This window comes from Nothobranchius furzeri, chromosome 16, assembly GCF_043380555.1.
Source record: "Nothobranchius furzeri strain GRZ-AD chromosome 16, NfurGRZ-RIMD1, whole genome shotgun sequence".
NCBI lineage: Eukaryota > Metazoa > Chordata > Actinopteri > Cyprinodontiformes > Nothobranchiidae > Nothobranchius > Nothobranchius furzeri.
Genome location: NC_091756.1, coordinates 47621974 through 47648169, shown reverse-complemented (window position 1 = coordinate 47648169; position 26196 = coordinate 47621974). Strand labels below are relative to the sequence as shown.

General features: G+C 40.3%; 1 protein-coding gene across 8 annotated transcripts in view; it reads left to right on the top strand.

Moving 5' to 3' along the window:
* Window positions 1-26196, top strand: part of tanc2b (tetratricopeptide repeat, ankyrin repeat and coiled-coil containing 2b) — a 245556-nt gene that overhangs the window by 32727 nt on the left and 186633 nt on the right. For 6 of the 8 annotated variants that reach the window (XM_070545731.1, XM_070545732.1, XM_070545730.1 and 3 more), the window contains exon 2: window positions 5210-5292. The exons of 1 other annotated variant lie outside the window; for it this stretch is intronic. The gene's annotated coding sequence lies outside the window, so the exon portion shown is untranslated. Of the gene's footprint in view, window positions 1-5209; window positions 5293-26196 lie in introns of those variants that run through there. One more of the 8 variants, XM_070545741.1, reaches the window with a different exon arrangement.

Below are 26196 nucleotides of genomic sequence, written 5' to 3'. Positions count from 1 at the left end.
AGCCAAGTTTGTGTTGCGTTCTGGGATGCAGGAGGGCACTTAAATTGAACTGAGGACTGTCAATAAGATACACATAACCTGACTGATATTTAGGCAGTAGGGCAGGGTGATGAATCGAAAACTGATCGTTATCGAAATTTGTGACTCTTATCGAAATTTTTTCTCATGCCAATAAATTTGATAATAAAAAATGAAAAGATGTGTGCTGGTTGGTAACGTTCATGTCCCTTTAAGAAGCTGTACCACCTTGAGTCACATAAACATGTGACTCAACGTCATACATGTGACAGCCCCATCTAGTGAACAATTTTTGTTTCTGTGCAAACCTGTAGTTATCGTCCATTTATCATTATCGAGGTGAAATCCTCAATATATCGTGTTATTGATTTTAGGCCATATCGCCCAGCCCTATTAGACAGATGACTAGATTTATCAGCTGTAACTCAAAAACACAGAGGAGTTCAAATTATTCAAAAACAGGTTAGGTAGAGGGGGTTAAACCATGTTTAAGACTAGCAGGCTCAGAGGGCTTAGTGACAGAGTGTGCTTGGGTCTGTGTTTTTGATAGGTTGGTTGGGTATAAGTAATGACTCTAGTTTGAAGCTATCCAATAGGCTATAATGTGTAGCGTGATGAATTGTCCATTTCTGACCTAAAAGGCCCTGCTCTGTTTTGCTCTGCTCAAAACAAAACCAGAGGTTTCTGACACAAACCTAATCTACAAGGATGGGTCAAGGTCTCATGCTCTGCTTCTGAACTGTTTCTTATTTTCCAACTCAAGAGAAGAAGATGACAAACACTTTCTTTTTAATAAATCAGAACTCTATTTTTAATAAGCTAATCAAACAAACTGTTAGTCCAATAATAAAATGTGAACCAATCTGTGAAATGACAATGTTATGATTAGTAGTTTTTAATAAGTAATATAACTTTAAATATTTCCACTAGAGACTGATCACACTTAATGCTAAGATCACGTGACACATTTCCTTTTTCTGATCCAATCAGAACCTTCCAGATCTGACGCAAGGCGTGGTTTTGTTGGTGCTTGGTACATCCCCTCTTATTGTCCTTTTTTGATTCGACCGTAAATCAAAACATCCAAATTATAAAACTATGCCCACGTCATCTTAACTTCAGTTCAAAGCGTTCTAGAGAAGTTGTCGGAGGGGTCAATCCATAACTTTCCTCTTGAAGCTGAAAGAACCAACGACAAGCTGGAATAAATCTGTTGCATGTTCCACCTGCTGCAACGGTCCCTTCAGAATAAAAGCTGAACCATCATGACCCTTCAGGGTCTCGCAGATGCCAATAAAACTGTTGTGACCTGGAAGTATCTCAAGACTGGTCTGGTCTGCAACCACTGCATATCTACAGGCTTCGGTTCCAGAGGAGGTCAAGCTTGACCTCGACATTCCTGATCTAATGGGGACTTCCGCCAAGGGTACGCAGACCGACAGAATGGCATGTCAATGTGTTATAATCTCCAAACCAAAGCTTAGAGCGAAACATCATCTTCACTCCCATCAGAACTAATCGTTTCTCCGGATTTGCTGATTCTGAACATATTTCACACATAACCCATCCTCAGTCTTATTTCACCTTAGTTACACCATACACCTAGTGTTTAAAGTTAGACTCTTGTTTAATTTGTTTAGTAATAAATCTTTTAACTTTTTAAACCTGACTCTCTCTCTCTTTCTTGGAGTTGATACGAAGTAGGGATGAGTACCGAATTCGGTACTTTTTAAGGTACCGACCGAATTCCATAGTACCGACCGAACACCGATTCACGTCATTTCAAACGGTGCCTCGTTTCGGTACTGCCAAGACAGTTGCGCATGCGCAAGAGCGTTATGTCGCCGGTCCCTGCGAGCCTGTTGTAAACAGAGCAAGCATGGTAGAAAGAACGCACGCTAAAGCTTGGGTCCACTTCACTAAATGTGATGGGTAACTGGGTGATGAAACTAGCGACAGACAACGATCTAAGTGAGACATCCTCATCTTAATCTGCTCCAGTAGGTAAATAAAATGTTTAAGATAACGTTACCTTGATTTGTTAGCTTCCGTTTCGCTAATGGTGCGTTCGCTTTCTCCTCGGAACTCCGAATTTCCGACTAGAAGAACATGAACGCGCTCTAAAGTTTGGCTTTACTTTACTAAATGCGACGGGTGATTGGGTGAAGGTAAAACCAGTGACAACGATCTAAGTTTGAGGCATCATCATTTTAATCTGCTCCAGCAGCTAAATAAACTGTTAAAGATAACGTTAGCTTGATATGTTAGCTTCCATTGCCACTGTTGTTATCAGCTAATGGTGCGTTCGCTTTCTCCTCGGAAATTCTAACTTCCCAGTAGGAAAAATCAAATGAAAAAGGACGGCAAAAGGAATGAAGATACACAGTAAATTTAGTTCACAGTAAAGATGTTTGCTTCAGTTTAATTATCAGCTTATAAAACTACAAGGACGATGTTAAAATACAAACTTGTATGTTATTTATCGTGATATTTACCAAATATGGTTATATATTGAGAAAAATATATATTTAATTATAAAAGAGAATTAAAATAATAAACACTCAAAAGTATCGAAAATTGGTACCGTTAAGTACCGGTATCGACTCGTAGGTACCGGGAATTAGTACCGGATCGATTCAAATGTCAAAGGTACCCATCCCTAATACGAAGTGTTGCTTAATCCCTGCAATAAAAAGATCCGATCTTCTGAATTAAATTTTCTTAAAGATCCATTAAAGTGAGATTTCATACTTCGTGATATTTCACATTCTATGGTTTCTAATTAAATGTAAGAACATCTCCTCTACATATTGAACAATGAAACTTTTATTGAAGATTTTATCCAATTTTTTTTCTATTGAACCACGTTTATTGATCAATATATATTGTCCATCCCTAAGCCCCGCCCTCAGTCAATCTTACCAGTGTGAAATAAATAAACTGTATCAGCTGATTTAAACAGAGTAACTGAACTACAGGTGTGAAAATGTGCTTAATGTTCTGTAACAATGCACTGAAATGAGAATGCCTGCATAAAACGGAAAGGGGAAAATAACATAATAAACTTTTTCTAACTTTTGACATCCCAGGAAATTGCTGTAAAGATGGATCTATAAATAGCTCATTGTATGTGTTTGAAGAAGACGACTTCTTTGAAATTTCTTTCACAAATAAACATTGATAACAATTCAAAAGTAATCAAAGAAACACTGTGACATTAGCATTAAAATGTGACTACACGTTGTTGTTCATCTACACATGTATTTTTGTAACTCAATGCCCATTCTATTCAACCAACAAGAAATACATTTGATCTCCTTTCTGCAAACACAAACCCCAGTCAGGGCAGAAGGACCATATGTTCTGAACATTCAGGCTAATTTCACTCAGTGTCTGTTTTCCACATTGGACGGAACAGTTGGTTTCTCGTCATGTGACGATTCATCCTTAACAAACACATTTGTACTCCATGAAAGCTTAAATAGCCTTGGTCCTCCCAAAGTAGATGAGAGGAAAGGCCTATATCCCGCATTCATCACTTTAATGGAGGACTGAGAGTGTACAACACATAATTAGTTTCATTTTGGTGTTTTCACATATTGCAAACACCCAGTGGACAAATGAGAACCACGTAACATGATTAAGATTTCAGCGCTTCATCAGATGAGATTTCTGTGGATTATTTTTATGTTGAGTGCCAGAGCTTTCAGGAAAAAAAAAAATCTGACTTGTAGTAAACCAGACGAATGTCACCGTAAGGAGTTCTTACCCTTTTTCTCTTTTAATCAACATCTCTTTGGGGGGCAGCTGCCTCATCAATGTGACCCCTCTGGACTCATCTGACAAAAAAAGGTTTCTGTGCCCTCTGCCATATTTCCTTAACCCGAAACAGTTTTATCCGTCTGAACAGATAAAAACATGGATAACTAAACCTTTTCCGGCACATTTAGTTTACACAATGTGTAGTTTTTACCTTTAATTTCTGGAAAAATTCACAGAAATGCTGTTGAAAATGAAAGAAATTATTCCCAGTTGTTGAAAAAATTGGCAGCTTTTTAACAAATAACTATAAAAATCAAGTCTAAAATACATGGGAGTGGGTCTAAGTCTCTGGGCCGTATTAGATGCAGTGTTTCCTTCTATGGGAGCCAATGAGGACAAAATGCATTTACTGATTTGTAACGAGTGGTTGTTTTACACATTTCACTCTTCGCTTATTGCCAATAATGAAAAGGAGTCTAATTGTAATTTTACTGGAGGTTGAACGATCTGATGAAATACTCATTGAAAACCTGCGCTCCAAGGGATTTTTGACCCTAATGGCCATCCGTTGGTATAAGGCCGTACTCGAAAATAAAATACCGCTTGCTTGCAATTATTTAGGTGTACTACCCCCTATCGCCAGGGAAAATACACATGGTTATGTTAAAATCAGTCCAGTGGATCCTGCTAGTTCCTAAGCAATAACAGGTATTTGAGATACGTTTGGCAATAACACAACTGGAAAAGAAGACACTTGAAAACATATCAAATACGCTTTTAGAAATTCACTGGGTTTATTCTTATGAGAAAATGTAGTAGCTGTTTATCAAATATGGGGTCATTCCTGTTATAAGAACTTCCTCGAACCGTCCAATATCTTCTCTTGTGGAGTTATTTGTGTTTTTCTACAGTACCGAGTGAATATGAGACATATTAGTTACCACTAGCCAGTCGTCTTTGTTTTGTATTTACTCTAAGTAGCTATTTTTTATTAGAAGGAATAATTCCAGCTTTACATCTCAGTCCTTCTAGCTCGTTTCAGTGTTTCTCACATGACCGCTGTGTCTCCCACTCAGATATTTGAGCCCCCCACTCTCCTGCCCGTCTAATGACATAATGATACATTTAGTCAGAGTGCTTGGAAGCTCTGCAATACAAGTCTGAAAGCAGCACTTTATTTCTAATCCACCCACTGAAGAATGCAACAGCTGTCCCGGTCGTTCCTGTGACAACAAGTTCTTGTTGCCTCGATGTGGAGTGTGTTTTTAGAATAGCCAGCTTCTGTTTGTTGCCTTTTTTTTTATTAGGAAAAACAGTGACAGACCATAGACGGATCTGGATGTCAAACTGTTTCTGCTGCATGTCAGTAAAAATCCTCTGTCAGTTTCACTCCAAGTCAAAGTTTTCTTTCGCCTGGTTGCCTTTGTAGAGAACTGCTGTGCATCTCTGCTGGAGAGGAACTGGTGAAATGTAGCGCCTCGCCGCTCTCAAAGCTGAATTTGTCTTCTCAAGGTGAGTCCTTGCTCCTGTTTCCTGCCATTTGAACTTATGTCTAGATGACTCCATAAGATGCAGCTCCGCCAACTGCTGCAACACACTGGGATCCCCACACACAGCGACAAGCGCATAACAACAGACATTTGGTTAAGCTAGAGTTTTGTAAGTAGTCCACAAACAGAACAAGGAAACATGTCAGTGAACTAGGGCTGGGGGTAAACGATTATTTTTAAAACGATTATTCTGACGATTATTTTATCGAATAGTCGACTATTCTAATGACTATTTAGAAAATTAATCTAATGATTATTTTTCTATTGCACAATTAACAAAAACCAGAAAATCTCAAATAAATTCCTCAAAAAAATAGATAAATTCTTACTGTAAGAGAATAAACACTACAGGCCTTCCATTCTGTATAACACTGCTTTTATTGTGTTGCGGTTGGTTATGTTCTGGTGACGTGTAGAACTTGGGAGTGCAGGCTGCTGCCTGAGAGGTTGTAGAAGATGGAGTGTCTCCATGCTGCTTTGTTTTGGTCACTTATGTGCGTGAGGCGAGTGGTCTTACGGGTTAAACCAAACTCAGGTGATATTTTACACTAAACCGAAAACCCACAACACTCTAAATGTAATAAAAGGGAGATCTACACCACAAAAAAGATGAACTCTAAACCAAAACGTAACAGCTTATCCCAACGCAAGAAGCTGTTAGCGAAGATGTTAACAGTAGCTTTACCAACATTAAGTTCAAGTTACCAAGTTTAAATAAACCAAAAACACCCAGCAGCAAACAGACCAGCACGGAGGAGAGACTGCTACCACCAAAACAGCTCTCCTCATGTCTGAAAGAAGCTCCTTAATGAAGGGAGAAGCGCTCCCGGTGATTTTATACATCTGCGATAGACACGAAGCAGCGCATCTGACCCCGGAAGTTGTTGTCCGTTGACGGGAGACGAAGGCGGGCAAAACAGGAAAATAATCTAGTAGTGGACGGACGTTGTTCCGGGTCTTCGGTATTTGGCGGAGATGTTAGTGAAGGCGGAGAAGAGGGCGAACTAGAGGAAAAACAGGCAGATTCCTCCTCTATTTACAAACTCCTGGGGATGCAACAAGTGGGCGCGGTGCGTCGACTTCCGGATCTGACGTCGACAAATTTTTAGAATCGAGCCGTCGACTTCGTCGAGGCTTCGCTACAGCCCTACAGTGAACAAATAGTTGATGCTCTGTTTTTAAAGCACACAAGTTACATCATGCAGAATACACAGATAAGTATGCTAAACTTCCACCTGTTTTCCTGTTTAATTGCTGTAATCTGTCGTTTCACTCACAACTTATTCCTGTTGCATCTCTCCTCCTACAGCTTTGGGAAATACCCATAAATCAGAGCCTGTGGTTCAGTCTGGAAGTGTGCTGTGTCATGTCATGGTGTAGATCAGTGGTTCCCAACCTTTGTTATGAGGACCACATGTCCTGTGTCCAAGAATAGCCAGGGTCCCCCAACTCCTACCTGCATGCACACAATTAAAAGTAAGTAATTATGCAGCCGTAAAGAGCTATGCCTCTTACAGAGTCGTGATTATGCTATTGGCTGTGATGTTGGAATTTTATTTTACAAATAAAGTCTTGGTAACATCACAACCTCAGCACAGACAGAATTTTTGGGACCAGCTGCAATCTTGTGGGGACCCCTTTTGGGGGTCACAGACCCCAGGTTGGGAACCACTGGTGTAACTCAACGTTCAGCTAGACTTAACGATAGAAACTTCATTCAGATGGTGGACTTGATGCCTAAACTGTCATTATGTTGTGTTTTGTGGCTTTTGCGCGGCCATAGTTTTAGTTTCATGAGCCGTGGAGATTTTACAATAAAATGTTTGAAATGCTGATGTCTAAACTTTTCATAACATTTTCAAACAAACCTCTCTTACTCCCACTAATACAATTGTGTCCGGGGATGGTTGCTATGGTGATCTTAATTAGCCACTGGTTTAAGTTTAACCTTTCTTTTGGTCTTTATTACGCCTAAAAGTAGGTGCTTTGGCCTTACTTAGATGATCAGAAATACATCTTTAATTACTATCCAGATATATTGAAGAAAGTTGAAACATTTATTTTTATTCTGCAAAACTATTCCGGATGTACCTCGAGTGTTAATTTAAAACTAAGGACTAGTTTTGGGATGCTTATTCCTGGTTTCATTGGGTATTTAACACTATGTGTGGTGGAAAGGCTGTCATCTAATGAAGCTGTCAGTCAAAACGGGTATTATATTTTAAGAAGCATTGCAACTGTTGTAGATGCGTTAGCTTGGGGCCATTTCAATTACTGCGTGGCTAGCCAGCCGTACAATGGTTGGGTCTGAAATTGATCCAGAGTCAAAGAGACGTGTTCAGACGTAGCCATAGTCTGATGAAAGATAATATCGAGAGCAAATTTTGAGAGAGGTAAAAAACTAAATCAGTTATCAACTTCTGTAACCTGAGGGTTAAATGTTGCTTCCCCCATGTGCATGATAATGGGTTTAGTTTGTAAAGCGTGGAGCTGCAGACGAGCAGCTTTTGTCAGCTGTTACTGGGATTGTGGCTCCCAGAATGCAGCGAGGTATGCAGAGTGACACTCGCTGGCTCACATGTACACATCTGTGGCCTGTAAAATGCTAGCTGGCTAATGGAGTGGAAGAGTAGCCCCATTAAACCCTGGCTCTCTTTTGCAAAAGAGGCCAACAGCTCAGAACGCTGGCCTCTCGCTCCCTGGCAGAAAGTGCTGACACAATCTTTTTGTCTGAGTAAAATGCCTTGTGACCGCATGACACTGGCTCTTTTCTTGCACTGAGATTCCCCCGGTCATAAAGCTGGCGCTACACAAAGGAGACGCAGTGTGCGACTGCTGTTTAGGAGGTGGCATAAATTAAAACCAAGCCATAAAGTGGTGCAAAGGTCTGCATTAGTCACATTTTAGATGGTGAGTGAAAAATTCCTTTGTCTGAGGAGTTAATTAGGTTTAAAAGTTCTCCTTCTCCATTTGCTGCATCAAAGAATTTCAGGCAGAGAAATATTTTATCCTGTTAAACAGCTTCACAAATAAATGAGGCCTTTTGACGTCTGTTCAGATGCTCACATCCTGTGTTCATAATTCTCATCGGCCTGAGAAAAGCCGCCTTGGTCCTTTTGCTTGCAGTGCAGATCTGTCAGTTTGTGATGACCTGCAGTGGGGGGCTCCTGTGTTGGTCAGTGGTGCAGGGAAGCAGAAATATGACATTGTCTCCAGGCACATCAAGTATTGGTTTCCAGTGTACATGCCACACCTCTCTTCTCGGAGAAGCTTTAGTTACCTCGCTGTCCCTCAGGTTATTGTTCCAGTCAAGCGACTGCATTTCTGTATTTTCTTTAATAGTCCTCTTCATGTATTGACCAATCAGATGCTGCAGGCCATAAATCCCCGCTCAACTCTGGAGGAAATGATTTTGAGACGAAGCGTGTTGTCGATCTGCTGAAAGGGCTGTGAAGGAGATGGTTGTTCCCCAGCAGGGTGTGTGGGTGGCAAGCTGCAGCCCACAGCCACTGAAAAGGGAGCTGTGTTAAATCTGACGCACTCAAACCCACAAACTCTGACAGCCAGTTGTGACGAAAACCAATTTAGGTGGCATGATAAATCCTGTTTGAACTGTGGGGGAGCTGTTCTCGTTGCCTCGTTCTTGTCTTTTCATTTTATAAGTCATCTTTGTGGTCGGGGAGGATTTGAATCCAGAGAGACCATCGAAGAAGAGGAGACCTGGAGTTAATTTTTTTCAGTTGGAATGTTCAAGGAATACTAAAATGCTGGAAGCTTCAATTGCTACTTTCATTTTGAACAAAAAAAAACAGATTCTGATGATCGAGTAAGATTAAAGATGGATCTAGTTTCATCCTTTTCCCTTTCACGCCACAGGGATGTGTTCAAGGTGAAGGGGTTAGAAGTTTGAGCTCTTAAATATCAAGTATTCTTAGGAGAACACTAGTGTACGAGTTACTAATGCAAAAACGGACGTTTGCCATTTGATTACAATAAACTTATTAATCAGTTGTTTGTAAAGAAGTATAAATAAAAGCATGACAGCATCAGATTTCTCTGTTAAAATAATTTTACTGGCACAACTGCTGTGTGTCATATAGGTCGAGTTAAATTCGAAATATTACTTTTATTTCCAAATTAGTCACTTTAAATCAATTATTATTAAATAATAAACTATGTAAAAACCTTCTTTGGTGCTCAGATGGATTTTGTGTCCCATTAAATGTAAAACACTTGGAGAGACCTTATTGGAGTACGACCGTAAATTAGAACAGACGTGTGACCCATAAAGACCTGGCCTGAGTTCCTGGTCCTTCTATTCCTGCTTTAGTCACGCATGTTGGCTAATAATGTTTCTAGTTAAGTGTGAAGCTTCTTAGGGCTAGTTTTATTGTGGCTGCACGACTAAATCCGGCCCAGCACAGCAGGAGGGATCCTGGGTGAACAGCACCCTCAGGCAGAAGAACCTAATTGTCTTGCTTCTCATTAAAGGGAGACTAGGAAGTTTTGGCTTGCTTTTAGCACCACCTAATGTTTGTAGAACCAAAAGCAAAACCTAACAGCTGAAATGTCTCCCCAGCCTTCATTTGTGTCTACAGGAGTGATTTATCACTAAATTAAACAAATCAGCTGTGTTCATGATCTAAAACATGCAGGAAATGTGCTGGAACCAGACTGCAGCACTTGCTCATTTTTTTTTATGAGTCCCACAGAGCAGCCTTCCAGTCTGAAGTTGCAAGTGAAATATTCTGGCCACAGGGGGCGATAGAGGCTGGGTGGACTTTCATAAACCCTGTAAAGGGTCATTTTAGCACATACTGGCTCAAGAAAATGATTCAACAATATGAAAAAGTAGCAAAATATTCCTTTAAACAATTTTAGGCTCGAGGTTTTTAACCTGGACATACCGAACACCTCTGGACCTAAACACTTTTAAGATGAAAATATATCGTCAACAAAACCATTTCTGTTAGATTAATATATTTTTTAATGCCAACTTTTGCGTTTGCTATTCAGACATGCTCCCTCTAGTGGCTTGCAGTAGATGTTTTAAGGCCTTACCCCCTCTGATTAAAAAAAAAAGAATAAAACCTCTGTTCTTATCTTGCTGCTGCTTGTTCAAATAATAAATATATGCACTTAAATGTACAAACGTTTAGCTGTAATTAGTAATTTGATGCTTATAAACTTCATGGTTGCATACCAGCGCGTAGGCAAGACTTGCAGCCCTTCATCCTGGGTGTAGAGGCTGGTTCTAAAAATACAACATGGCAGCACCTGAAGTTTTAGCTTCACTTTACATCAATGAAAACGGGCAAAGGTGCATCGTCCATCATTACACATGTTGATGGTCTGAATGCAAATCTGCACTTGGTCCACAATAAAGGACCACCTGTTGACCTGACATGACTTCATTCACGCAGCAGAGTTCATGCCTAATGCTTTTTTAGCCATGAACCATTTTTTTGCACATTTGATTATATCATAACAAACACATTATTCACTATAATATGGAAAGTAACTTTTCTGGACTGAGGTGTCTGATGTTTATCCTGGGATCTGCTTTAGCCACTCCTCCAGTTTGGAGGTTGCTGCCCGAGTGCCCCGATGACCACGGGCACCACGGATGTCTTCACTTTCCAGGCTTTCTCACCTTCTTCTTTGAGGCCCTGGTACTTCTCTGGTTTCTTATGTTCCTTTTTCCTGTTGCAACTCACCATGTTGCCTTTACTTGGTATTGCCACATCAACAACAATGACTGTCCTCTGTTGTTTGTCCACATGTATGTGTGTATTGGTAGTGACAAAAAGAATGAGATCGCAGATATAAGCGGCCAAAAAGAGTTTTCACCGCACAGTGTCTGGACTCTCCCTTAGAGCTTATCCGGGAGGGGCACAGAGCAGACGCGCTGCTCCTCCACATCAAGAGGAGCCAGTTGAGGCGGCTCAGGCATCTGTTTAGGATGCCTCCTGGATGCCTCTATAGTGAGTTTTTCCAGCCACAAAAATCTAGGAGGAGAACTAAAGGAAGACCCAGGCTGGTGGGACTATGTTTCTCAGCTTGCCAGGGAAGACCTTAGGATTCCCTTGGAAGAGCTGGCCCCAGAGGCTTGGGAGAGGGAAATCTGGGCCTCTCTGCTTAGGCTCCCCGTAACCGGACCCCAGATAAGCAGAGGACAATGGATGGGTGAATTGCTAACAATCACCTTATGTAATCCTAGTTTTGCCAAAATCCACTATGATCTCTACAGTGACTTCCACAAATAAATCAACCAGAAATCAATCTGATTTCAGATGTAATGCACACCAAGCAGCTAGTAAACCAAACATTATGTAGTCTTTTCTGAGCTGTACTAAAAGTAATCCTGACATGTTTTTAGTTTAGCTCATTTAACTTCAGAGAAACTGCTTCTGAGAAGATGTGCATCTCTGTGTTCATTTTTAAGTAATATTTGGATATTATTTTCCTCCATAACTAAAAACTAGGGATGCTCCGATCAGGTTTTAATCTGCCGATCACCGATACCGATCAGCCAAGAGGCCGATCATGGCCGATCAGCCGATTACCGATACCAATTACATAGATTGGCTGTAAATTGTTCATTTAGCTATGGTGAGTTCTAATGCATGTGTTACATATTTATTCAGAAAAAACATGGTTTTACTTCACTTCAAATTATGTAATATCAGTAACAATTTATAAGAAATTGAAAACTTTAAGGCTCTCTTTAGGCTACAAATAGTGCAAAAAAAGTCAATATCTCACATCACCGCCTGAATCAAATTAAGTAGCCAAGGATACATTCAGATACATCCAGTGAGCTGTTAAGCTCAGCACTGACACAGGACTGACATCTGAGCTCCAAATGTCACTTGTGAAACTCACAGAGGATGAGACGCTTTCTTTAAGGAGTCCCTCGATGAAAGAATACACTGTCTGGTGGAGCTCTGGAAGGGCTACGTTGGCGAAATATTTACGTCCCGGTAGCATGTAGCGAGGTTCCAAGTGGGTTAGTAGTCGGCGGAATCCGGCATCTTCCACAACTGAAAAAGGCTGGTCGTCTAGTCCAATAAACTCGATGATTTTACGGGTAATTTGCTTAGCTTTTTGACTGTCACGCTCATATGGGCGAGTGTTTCCAAGCGTCGGCTGCGTTAGCTGCCGTCTGACTGTGGCTGCATTAGCAGGCTTCTTTTCATTGTCTGCGGTGAGCCTCAAAAACTCACCATGCTCCGCCAAGTGTTTAGTCTTTAAATGTCGGATCAAATTCGTTGTGTTGAATTTTTTTGAAGTGCTTTCTCCGCGGGGTATGTTTTCGTTGCAAGTGTTGCAAGACGCAAACTTAATATCACTCTCGCACACCGTAAAGAAGTTCCACACGGCAGACATGTTTGTCTTTGCGGGTTTGCCGTCACGTGCATGCGCACTAAGCAGGGAGAAGCGGAAGGGTGAACTACCGGCCGGGAAGAGTAAGCGCCAGTGCCAGATCGGAAATGAAAGGCAGTGATCGGCAATCACAGATCACACACTTTTGCAGGAAAATCGGCCGATAATTATCTGTGGCCGATCAATCGGAGCACCCCTACTAAAAACCCCTTGGGCTTATTAATCACAGTGCATTCAACCCTTGACCCAACTCCACCTGAATCTGTGACAGAGTGCAACAAACCCGCAGGAGCTCATGGGCATCTCCTGGTTAATGGTCGTGTTGAGCTGAGACCAGAAAATTCCTCATGACCATCCTAGTCATTTACAGACTGTGCAAGTGTTTCCTGACGAATCTCAGTCTGCCAAGTCAGACATGGTTTGTCTTCCTTGTAACATTTAGCAGAATTAATGAGTTCAGGCAGTTGCCAGTAAGCTTCAGAATCCAAAGTAAAGAGAGGCATCCAGTTATCAACCGGGTTTATGAGGGAACTCTTTCAAGAGGATCCCCTTTGGGACCATGCATGCACAGGTTTGTTAAAAATGAACTCCTCCCCGTCGATCTCCGGCAGCCGTTGTTGACAGCTGGACCCGACTAACAGCTGCTGCCCATCCCCCACGATCCAAAACATTAAAAAACAAAAACAACTGGCAGTAACTAGGCTTTGTAGTAGAGCAAATTATCTTGTTACCACAGTGCAGTGAGTGTGTCTGTGTGTGTGTGTGTGTGGTCCTCTTTGAACAAAGTTCTCTAAGTGTTGATTAATCTTTTTTCTTGTTAGAAATCTGTTGTTACTGTCTTGTGAAGGAGGGGTTTCTAACATTTAATAAAACAAATCTTTGATGGGATGATCTCAAAACAGTTGTTATTTACCGTAATTTCTGGACTATAGAGCGCACCTCAATATAAGCCGCACCGGGCTAAAAGCCGCAGATATACTGAATTGAAAACGTAGTTTAACTGAACGTAAATGAACTGATCAGTATCAAACAAAACAGAAAAGTTATTGATTAGTTTATTCATCGTCCTCCTGCACACTGAAACCACTGAAATCATCATCTTCTTCAGTGTCGGAGTTGAACATCTTCAGAAGAGCTTTGTCACATACCTTTTCTGTGGTGATGTCAATGTCACTGTCTGTGCTGCTGTCATCATCCCGGGGTGAAGCTGGGAAAACAAGCAGCGCCATTTTACTGTGAAAAAAATCCTCCTGGGAGCTTTCCGTAGCACTCCATTCCTTCATTAGACTTTCTAGCATCCATCCTTTCTGGTTGACTAAAGCTGCACCTCATTATAAGCCGCATGGTTCAAAGCGTGGGGAAAAGTAGCGGCTTATAGTCCGGAAAATACTGTAAATTTCTTAAAATTGACATGTGCCACATTGTTGAAGCATAACAAACTTTCCTACTTATGTCACTCTCATGCCACCCACATTGATTGCAGTCATGTGGCAGCCTCTATCAATTATTCTGTATGCTAATTCCTGGTAGAGGGCATATAAAAATATATGGAGTAAAACTAAACTGCAGGTATACAACATGATTTTTGTTATATTAATTTTGGTCAATAAGATTACATTGTCAAGCTATATTTAGAAGATCAACTTTCAATGACTTTTGTTAAACTATGTTCAAAATAAAACAAACAGCTGATAAAAACGAAATGCTCACACACGACATCTATTCTGTTTGTAACTAATAAATTAAACATGTTCATTAACTAACATTTTATAAATTACCTCAATTTTTTCGTTCCCTTAAGAATATCCTCCACCTGTGTATGTCATTGTGGTACATAAAGCAAGACCAAGCTGTGCACGTGTTGTCAGTCAGGCTAAAGACCTGTGTACGGTGTACATTTTAGGACATCCTCAGGTCTCAGGTTTTATTCAAAAACCAATCAGACTTCTGACTAAATAGTGTCAGTCAAAAAGGCTTTGGGAAAAAAAGTCGTCAGACAAAAAGGCAAAACAGCTTCTGGAAAAAAGTCGAACCACAAGTCTTCAGGAAAAACTTTATCAAACCAAAAGTCTTCAGGAAAAATGTCTAACTAAAATATCTTTTGCCTGGACTGTTACGCAAATAAATGATCAACCAACAACAAATGCCCTTAGTTTTTGTGCACAGTTTATATTTATAAAGTATGTGACTGCTCTAATGTCTACCCATTTGTTTGACAACCCCTTTGAATCCTCAATAAAGGCACACTTGGCAGTTTTGCTTTTAGCACCCCCTAGTGTCCGTTTATGATTCTCTGTGGTCAAACTGAAAATGGAATCCATCCCCTTGCTGTGCGTTTGTCTTTTTAACAGCTTAATCTAACTAATGAAATATCTCCCACCTTTATGGATTTCTACAGGAATGATTCATCACTAAATTAAGCAAATCAGCTGTGTTCATGATCTGAAACAAACAGAAAACGTGCTGGAACCAGTCCAGCAGGTGGTGGGCCGCCAGTCTGAACTTGCAAATGCGGTATTCTGGCCACAGGAGGGCGATAAAGGTCTGAGTGACATTTCATTAACCCTGTAAAGCAAGGCTATTCAGTTCCAGGCCGTTATCCAGTTTGTTTTAGTGGTTTCTCTGCTCCAACACACTAGATTCAGTGGTTAAATCACCTGTGCAGCAGCTCATCAAGCTCTGCAGAAGCCTGTTAATCACTTGCTGATTGAAATCAGGTGCGTTGAAGCAGGGTTAAAACTAAAACGTGCTGGATAGGAGTGAGCACCACCTCACCCCTGCCACGTGGACCTCAAGGGATAAACCATCAATCCTGCTCAATGGTCAGCTTTCCTGACTGGGTCACCCATGAAGACAGTGGGAGGGTTAAAGATGAAAGTTTTAGTGAAGAAGGTTTATTTGTATATGAGTTTGTCCATTAAAGCATCATCAGTCACCAAAGGCGAACTATTGCAGAAGAAGCAGATATTTTCACATACATCTTTTTAAATTTCAGCCATCTTCTTAATAAAATGTCCAGAGTTGGCTGCTTGCACGTCTTCTTTTTATCTAGAAAAACTGCTCAGACTTAGATGAATTATGGCAACAGTTCAGCAGTTTACCCGAGAGGATGCCGTCTTCCTGTCAACAATAAATGGCCGTGTTTAAATGAAATTAAAAGGGAAGAAAACGGAGTAAAGCTGCTTTTTCTCAGGTGTAATAAATATATACTTGTAATAATCCAAGACAAATAATTGTTACCTGAAATAAAAACATTTACACTTATTTGCTGAAATTATTCATGAGTGTTTTGGGATTTAAGCCTAAAGCCATTTTTCTTAGGTAAGCCCTGATGGAATTTTTCAGACTCTCTTGTTTTTACCCTGATGATTTTTCCCATCACCACGAAGGTGTCGGAGCAAACTGCAACCACATTATTCTCAGCCGCCACATGACTGACACTCTGTGAGATTGTGTCTGTGATCTAATGGACTTTTATTGGTCGTCATCAAACTGCCATCAGAGGTTGGTTGTTTTGCTAACGTGCTAATTAGGTCTCTGTTTGTCCTGGTCTCGCCTTCGCTTTCAATCAAGCGTCATTTAGGCCTGACAGCAATCTGGTGGTGGGCTGAACTAGCACAGCAGACAACTGAGGAGGTTTTCTCCTCAGTCTTCACTTCCCTTCTTCCCGTGAGCACTATGCAGTTTGTAGTTATGGACAGAAAACCTGAGGGTGTCACTGCCCTTGTCAGGGACAATAATGTGTTTTTCTTTTTGTGGTGGAATGGACGGTTTGGGTGAGTATGGAATTAAAACAAGAGCAACAGACTTATCGTTGAATGCATCTTAGAAAAGTCACATCTTTTATTTTACACTTAATGTTTCACTCATTTCTCACATCTAGGGACTATTTAGGGTTACTGAAGATTTCTGAAGCTAAATTGGTTTTTGAACTCTGATCTTAACCAACTATTAAATCTGATCTTTGTGAACTACTCAGTGTTAAATTCAGGCACCTAAATAAAGTTGATTTAGAGTATTTATGCAGATGTTATTTATGAACATAAAAAACACATTTAAATTAAATTCTACATCAGCACTGGGCTGGCCGAGGTTGTGCCCGACTTTAAATTGCTTTAAGGACAAATATCAGCCGATGTATAAAAAAATGGTAAATATTGGCTCCATATATCAGTCTACTCGTAAACTTCACATGCATGTTTTTGGTCTGTTGGAGGATGCTGGAGTACCTGGAGATAGTGCATGGGGAGAAAACTAACGCCATGCGAAAAGCCACTTCTGGGATTCAAACCTGCAATCATGAGGCAGCAGTGCCCTTTAATCTAATTTAATTCAATTTTATTTTATTTTTTATTTTACTGTAATCACAAATAATAATGACTTACCTTATAGCTGCAAACCCCCATCTAATAATAAAATACTACTATTGACTAAATATTTCAGTACAAACCTGTTTTTAAAATAAACACATCTAATTTTGATAGTGATCAGTGTGATTAATTAGTGTTTTCATCAGATATCTGGACTTGTGAGCTTCTTTAGCATCCAGACTCTTCTGTAGCAGGATATGGCAGCGTTTGTTGCACCTGAACTTGAGATTTTCCATTCAATAAAAATTGTCCCGTCAGAATTATGTTTCCACTAATGTAGCATTAAAATGGACCAAACAGCTTCCGTGTGTCTTCCACAGAAAGACGAAGCCCTCCCTCTCTCCCTCCACACTCTTTCTGGGATATTGTTGGATTTTCCTAAACTCAGTCATGTTACTGACCAGTTTCCCGTCAGTCTGATTAGCTGTAAGAGGTTACAGCACATTTTATTCTGTCCGATGTTAAATGAACAGATGGACAATGGCATTAAAGTAATTATTTTCTTCTGATCGTAATATCATCAGAGAACTTGTTTGTGCTATTTTAAATGATACTGTCATTAAAGTAAAATTTTATTTACAAAGAACCAAAATGCTGTCACCTTTAATTGTGATTACATAAGACCGTTGTATGTTTTATTCCTGGAACCTGTCATAGCTTTGTTTTTTTGGGTGTTAGCTCATTTGCATGCTAAAGGCATGCACATCTTCCATACAAGCTGTCTGTGCATGAGATGAAAGGAGATTCTAAAGGGTTGCCGCTAATTCACAGTGGACAAAGCAGTTCTAGAGAGTGAGTAGCCTATGAACATGGTGGTGGTGTACATACAGAAGTGAAACGATGCATAATTCATCATGAAACAGATTCATCTCCTACCTCGGAAATTCTGCTTCACTGAAAGCAGGTTACGTCTGTGCCAGTGTAATGTGTAGACTTATTTCCCCAGACATGAACAGAACAGAGACTGTTGTCAACAATCACTTTTGACGATTGAACCTGTTCTCTGACTGATGCAAGTGGGCGAGCTCAGTTGTTGGCAGGAACTATTTTCCACCATCAAATGTCATCTTGAGCACCTATTTGACATACCTACAGTCTCTTTCAATCTCTCTCCCACTGTGTGGTTGGATGGCAATACCTTATTGATCTGTTCTATTCCTGTCCTGTGGAATGAAACCACACACACGCACGCACGCACGCACACACACACACATAATTTTTGTGGGTTTTCTTGATAAAATGAAACCGTTTTTTAAAACTCGAAAAAAAAAACAGCTGATACAGTTGGCATGAAATTCTTTACTTCTTCTCACCGTTACATTTATCTAATACATTTCTATACATTACAGGCCTAGAGTTTGGACACACCTACTCATTCAGTGTGTTGTCTTTATTTTCATGACCATTTACATTGGGAGATTCTCATTAAAGGCATCAAACTATGAATGAACACATGTGGAGTTATGTACTTAACCAAAAAAAAAAAAATAAAAATAAATAACTGAAAACATGTTTTATAATTTCTTTTCTTCAAAATAGCCACCCTTTGCTCTGATTACTGCTTTACACACTCTTGGCATTCTCTTGATGAGCTTCAAGAGGTGGTCACCTGAAATGGTTTTCCAAGGACTACCTCACACTAAACTTGTGATTTACCATAATCATGTCCCAGGTTTTCTTTCTCAATAAGATCTAAAATGAACTTTTGTTCTAGTTTATTATCAAGTTGAAAAGTGACGTGAAACATCTGCGTGCATTTAAACCCTTCATTCCAAAAATTGAAGCTTCGCAATTTCACAATCTTCTAAAGCCAGTTTCTAGGGCTGCATGATATTGGGAAAACTTGCGATATGTGATAACAATGATTAATATTGTGATGACAATATTACTTGCGATAAATAAAAACTTAACTCAGGAACAAAAATAATCAAAAACAAAGAAATTTAAAAATGACTAAAAAATCACAAAATCAAAAGGTGCGAGGAAAGGGAAAAAGAAAATTAACAAGAAAAGGCAATCAGTGGATCCCGGGAAAAGCAGAATCAGCAGAAAGAGCAGAACAAAGCTAACTCAGTTGTTTGCTAACCATCAAAATTAAGCGTTCGTGCTAACCATCTAACTTATGAAAACCCACCCATTTGGCCAAATGGGTGAAAAGCTCTATTTGATTTGTTAAAAAAAACATCATGCTTCCGTTTGCTTGACAGAATGCATTATGTGTAGCAAACATTTGAGCTGACCATTCATTGTGATATTTATCTGTTCTTTGCAATATGCATATTGCACATGTTGATATCGCAATAATGACATATTTGCGATATATTGTGCAGGCCTTCCAGTTTCTTATTGTGAGTAGACTTCTGGAAGGAGTCTTCAAGATGATCTGAGATGTTCTTAAAGAGGTCCTTGTCTAATAAACCATTTTTTACATAATACTTTTGAAAATGATTGGTCACAATTGAGTAGGGTTGGACATTGTTTGATTTTGAACAACTCCAATTCCTCGTTTCGATTCCGATTCCTATCGATTCCCGATTCAGATTCTTTGAAGACATGACATGTTTTTACATGAGCCAGCTAACAGGCTACTTGATTAAATAATCTTAACTTCAACATGAATTTTAATTCTATGAACAATAACATCACCTTCATTTAGACAAAAACATGTTTTGGAGAAAAAAAGAAAAAGACTTGCAGCTCAATCAGTGTGTTTGTTTCTGACCACAACCAAAGTCTGGAAGAAGCCTCTGGGATGAGAGGCTAAATGTCTCCAAGGAGACCGCAACCAGAAAAGCCCCTGCCCCCCTCAAGAGGCGCAGAGGATCGCCCCGGGGGGCCACAACCAGCAGCCGGCAGAGTCCCGGGAGATATCAGCAGCAAGCCCACAGGCCCACCCGCAGCCTCCCACCCTCCAGCCGGCCGAGCCTTGGACCCAGGGGTGACCACCCCCTCCAGGGACCCAGCAGAGCCCAGGGACCCAGATCCCACCAGACAGCCACCAGGATTGATCAGGCAGACGCCAAAAATCTTAAACCCCCTGACCCGGGAGCCACGAATACTCAGGCAGACCAAGGCACCACACTCCACACCAGGTGTGGCAGGGGGAGGGGAGACAAAGATGTATAGCAAAAGACGTCCCAGTTCTTGTAGTAAAGGTGACAAATCAGGCCTTTCAATGAAATAAACTTTACTGCCATGAACCATTGCTACAATTAAGAAACAGTGGATCAAACACAAATGATCTTAGGTGTGCTGATTAAATTTTTTTTTGTCCAAATGTGAAAAAAAAATCAACCAATAATTCCAACTAAAAATTTGCACTTTTTCATGTTCAATTATCTGTTTCTCCAACTAGTCACCAGCCAAGAAAAACCGAGTGGGACTCTAGCTTAAATAAAGCATTAAAATTAAACTCTGCTCTTTCTAGTAGTTATTTACTAAACTGAAAAGGCTGCTTGCCTTTAAATCCTTTAGTTTCAAGTTGAAGACGTTATAATTTACTACGCTGTTTCATTCCACGATAAGCTGTAATCTGCTGCAATGCTGCAAACATCCAGGCAACACAAAGCAGCTGAGCTCTGTAATGAAAGTGGTGTTCAAGCACTTTTAAACTCTTGTTTGACGGATAAAAATCAGGGCACTTTAATATCTGTGCTGGTTTTTAGTTACAGCTTCTTCCAATGCAGCTACAGTGTTTCTGCTGTGGATTTTCCTATCAGATGGAGACAGTTGTAAAACTGTCCATTCGTGCAAGACACCAGTGAGTCCCCTCGTGGTTTTACTACTCTGTAGAGACCGTACTAAGCCTGTCAACCACTCCTCAGCAGTTCATACACAATAGCCCCAGGCTAAGAAGTCCAACACTTCTTATCTGGCTCTGCTGCTTACAGATACTAAGTTACTGTGAGACCTCGATGTGCCCCCAGCAAAGAGACATGTAACTGAGCTTTTTTAGAAAATAAAATTCAGCTGAGATATCCATTTTCAAATAAATAAAAGTCAATGGAAACTTTTGTTAGATTGTTTTGTATCAGTTAGGGGTGGGAATTGAGTTTTTATCAATACCAGTGGCATTGTTGATTCTGTCAAACCAATTCCTGATCAATTCCCTTATCAATTTCTGAAGAGTTCAATAGGTGGCAAAAATTAATTGCACACAGTCTCCTGCATTATCACTTTCAGTTTATTTTTTATAAATAATCAATAGTATCTGGTATCTTTCCAAATGTTCTCTTTGATGCTCCTCGTGAAGCAGAGCCATCTTCTTGTTGTAGCTTTTGCAAGACGGGAATAATCTCACCACAGGACAGACTTTTGTTTCTGGAGTCTGCAAGTGTGGAGTTGTACATACAAGGTAAATGATGCTAACATGATAGGCAGTGTTAGCTGATGAGTTAACTGCAGTATAACGCTGAAACACACCAGACGCGGAAGCGCGACGAAGCACCGCGGAACGACGAGCGTTTCTAATCGGCGCCCTTGTTAACCCACGCTTTTGGTCACATCAGCTGTGAAGCACCACGAAGGCTCGCGCCGTGCAGCGATCGTTTCGGTGTGAGCTCCAATTTTTCGTGAGCCGCGTCAGTTCTGGCAGAAAGTCAAACTAAAGCCAAAGAGGCAGGCCAGTCAATTTAACAAAATAAAAGTTTCAAAGTAAAACACCACAGTTGATAAATGTGACCATTTTTGTGTATCTCAACAGACTAAAGAGATGAAAATGAACAAACACTCACACACTCCTGCGGAGAAACAGCATTTCCATGATTTTATATGGAGTTTTTACATCAAAAGATGGATTCAAAAAATGTGAATACAAACAATTACACAGCAGCAGGATCAGCGCCGTTTCTGTTATCAACAAGCGGGGCAAACTGGTTACACACACACAAACACACACGCACACAGCAAGGGCACAGGGGTGGGGTGAGGGGGTTTGGAAATCAGTAGGCATGAGCAGAAGCGCTCGTTGAAAATCTCGCCTGATGTGAACAGAGGAGCGGACAGCGCACGAATTTCGTCAGCGATCCACTTCGCGGCTCTCGCAGCTGGTGTGTTTCGGGTGTTAACAGGAGAGGATGTGCGAGCGTCACCGCTGCTGCTGCATTCACTATTCCGAAGCAGTTCAAAAAACTTGACATTAAATCTCTTTGATGAAAGATCTACGTAGCAAATATTGCACGTTGCCCTGTTATCACCCTTCCTCGTAAAGTATCCCAAACTTTCGAGCATTTGTGCCACTTACGCGCCATGTTTCCTACTGAATAAATGCGTAAGCTACTCAATTTGCATGGTGACATCATTTGCGCTGACTGGAATTGATAAGGGAATCGTTTGCAAAAATGTCAAACAATTCCTAGAAATTGAAACAGTGGGAACCAACAGGAACAGGAACTCGTTTTCGATTCCCACCCCTAGTTTTAGTTCTCCTTTTGTAAAGTAGATGAATCAGTTTATGTGTGCAGATTGGAACCTTAAATACTTTATACTTCATCAAGGCTTCATGTAATCAGTCTATAGACCTGTCACTTTGTCAACATGTAGAGATAGGTCTAACAGCGAGTGTCCATGTAATTCGTAGGCCAGTCTTCTGTTTTGTTTGCTGGTTCTCCTTTGAAAGGGCGGTTGATTAACATGGGAGTGCCGTTTGCTAAGTCACAAAATGTTTAAGTGCATGTGATCAGCCTGGGAGCTTCACAAACTACAAGTGGTGAAATTTACATCAAACACGCTTCACTGTTGAGCACAAACCTGAAATTCCCTTTCACAGACAGGATGAGGGTGCTTAGGGAGAAGGTTTAAGTGTTCACAAGCTGTAGTTACAAATCTATGAGAAATCAGGTGTATTGTTGGTCAGCATCAGCAGAGGGAGGAAACGCTTCAGTTCTGTCTTGGAGAGAATGAGGCGCCCTTCTTTGACTCATTTGCCTCACAGACTTGTAGTGGAGGGGCCTATTTGATAAAAATGCACAAAGTGACCTTAATACATCTAATAACCCACTTCCTTTGTATTTTGATTGTTAATAGGGATGGGATACAAATCCTTGTATTTTACAGCCGCAACTTAATGACCACCTGTTTAAGTCTAAGTAGGTTCTCCTCAAGCCACCTATAAAATCTCCAACGAGTCAGGCTGTGGAGAAAGAAAATCTGGGATTATTGTGGACTGTCTGGTCCTGGGATGGAATTAAATCCTTTAGGGATCGTGGATGTTTGTGGTGAGGTCTTTGTGAATTGTTTGCCAACAAAGAGGTCATCATATGCCATCAGAGTGGTATCTAAAGAGTTTGAGGCTGTTTTGTGCTTTGACCCAGATTTTGCTTAGAGTCTGCTTAAAATACATTGTTTTAAAGGTTTCATGAAAGAAAACCCTACATTTTATTCTTTGTGTGACTTATATTGCAATTTGAACTAAATGCCCTCTATTTACCAGTTTTCACTCTACAAATGATGAAAAATATTATTGTAAAAAATTAAATAATATTATGTACTTCTTTCAAGTACATAAGTGAAGCTCACCATCTTTAGAGCTGCATTTTATGTCCTGTTAGCGCTGCGATGCTGAGAAAGTAAATAACACCACAGCATTATTCATGAACAAGCTGCATAAGCCACCATTACTAACGTTTTGGGTCACCCAAGCTCTAAATATCATCCAGATAAACTATGAATCAGATCAAGTGTTTCTGCTGAGTTTATGTGCGGATTTGTCCTTGCACCATCAGTGTGATGAAGTGATTTTTCTTTTACTTTCCTACTGACCTCACTCTATTTTCCGATCTACTGCTGAGAAACAAAACTTGTGCATTAGCATAGTTCTTACTAGGTCTATGCTACATTATGCACTGAACTCGACACAAATCCTCATTTATCTGCTTCCTCATACTGCTGTGTCATGGTGCGTTATCACATTATTGACCTAATCTGTCAAATGCCACAAGGAGATCTTAGTCGGATGTAAATGTAAGCCTCGATTATCAGGCAGATGAGGAATGAAGGGAGGAAGGATGATAGTGGAAGACCTCTGAGAATTTAATTTCAACATCAGTCCATTCCAGAGGCACCGTCTGATTGTAAATGCCCCACTCTTAATGCAAATGTGCACTTCTGCCAATGTTGATTACCTGCTGTTTGCAGCCTTCCAAGAAGGATCTTCCCTCGTTGTCATGGCTCTGTTTGCCCCCTTAAGCTGTCTGTCATGCATGGAACAGTTTTTCCTGATTAAGTCCGTCTCAGTCCTTGCTGGAGCGGGATTGAAAGGAGAAAAAAAATTTGCAAAGCAAAACCATGTCTGTACTTCACAGGATAGACAAGCTTGGGTTTGAAATAAAAGAAACACTATTATTTAAATTAGGCCTATATTTATGGTTTATATAAAGCTATTTGTAATTTAATCTCAGAGTTGGAGCAGCTTTTTGAAATGACCAGCAGGTGTAGCTCTCTGAATAAAGAGACGGGATGCAGTTGGAGGAAAGGAAGCATCAGTTTGTGGGATTGATTGAGCTGTTTCATCAGTTATTTATTACTAAAGCTCAAAGCACGGCTGCTTATTTACCTGTTTTGCAAAAGGTCCATGAAAATCCTCAACAGCAAAATCTTTTATATTTTATTTTTTGTTACATCCATAGAAAGGCTTTGCAAGCTTTGACTTGCTTCTTTGCTGCTCATTCACACAATAATGCATTTTTGATGTTTTGCAGAAGCAGCCAATCAGGAGGAAGGAGAATTCAAGTTACACATTCATAACATAAAACCAGAGCTTTGCTGTTTTAGTCATTTTGATGTCTGCAGGGGAAAAACACTTTTTCATAAATCATTTGCAAACTGCGCCGTATGCCGTTAAACAGATTACAAAGGAGACATGCTGCAGAACTTTAGAAAACAGAGGCTAGGCAGCTCCAAAAGAAAGAATACGTTATTAGATTTATTCCTCAGCTTAGTCTGCCAGGGTCATTTTGTACACCTGCCTGAATAGCTAACAGTAATTCAGTGCATTGTTTGGGTTTAAAACAAACAAGGAAGAATAAACTGCAATGAATCTCATTCACTCTGATTGCAATGAAGGTTCACATGCTTTTCAGTGACTTTATTTGAATGGATGTTAGGGTGAAAGCAGCCCTGGCCAGTTCAGACTGGACGTGGCTTTTGTAATGAAACTATGTGACAGTTGGCCTGAGTAGGAGGAGTTCTGTTTGCCCACAGGGATGTGCCACAACCAAAACATGAGAGGATACACCATGTGGGTTGTGCTTAGGGCTGGGTACCTTTGACATTTGAATCGATTCGGTACTAATTCCCGGTACCTAGGAATCGATACCGGTACTTAACGGTACCAATTTTCGATACTTTTAAGTGTTTATTATTTTAATTATCTATAATTAAATACATATTTTTCTCAATATATAACAATATTTGATAAATATCATGATAAATAACATTCAGCTGTTTGTATTTTAACATCGTCCTTGTAGTTTTATAAGCTGAATAATTAAACTGAAGCAAACATCTTTACTGTGAACTAAATTTACTGTGTATCTTCATTCCTTTTGCCGTCTTTTTGCATTTGATTTTTCCTACTGGGAAGTTAGAATTTCCGAGGAGAAAGCGAACGCACCATTAGCTGATAACAACGGTAGCAATGGAAGCTAACATATCAAGCTAACATTATCTTAAACAGTTTATTTAACTGCTGGAGCAGATTAAAACGATGATGCCTCACACTTAGATCGTTGTCACTGTTTTCATCTTCACCCAATCACCCGTCGCATTTAGTAAAGTGAAGCCAAACTTTAGAGCACGTTCATGTTCTTCTAGTCGGAAATTCGGAGTTCCGAGGAGAAAGTGAGCGCACCATTAGCGAAACGGAAGCTAACATATCAAGCTAACGTTATTTTAAACATTTTATTTACCTACCGGAGCAGATTAAGATGAGGATGTCTCACTTATATCGTTGTCGCTGGTTTCATCATCACCCAGTTACCCATCACATTTAGTGAAGTGGACCCAAGCTGTAGCGTGCGTTCTGTCTACCATGCTGTTCTGTTTACAACTGGCTCGCAGCGAGCGACGACATAACGCTCTTGCGCATGCGCAGCTGTCTAGGCAAGTTCTCG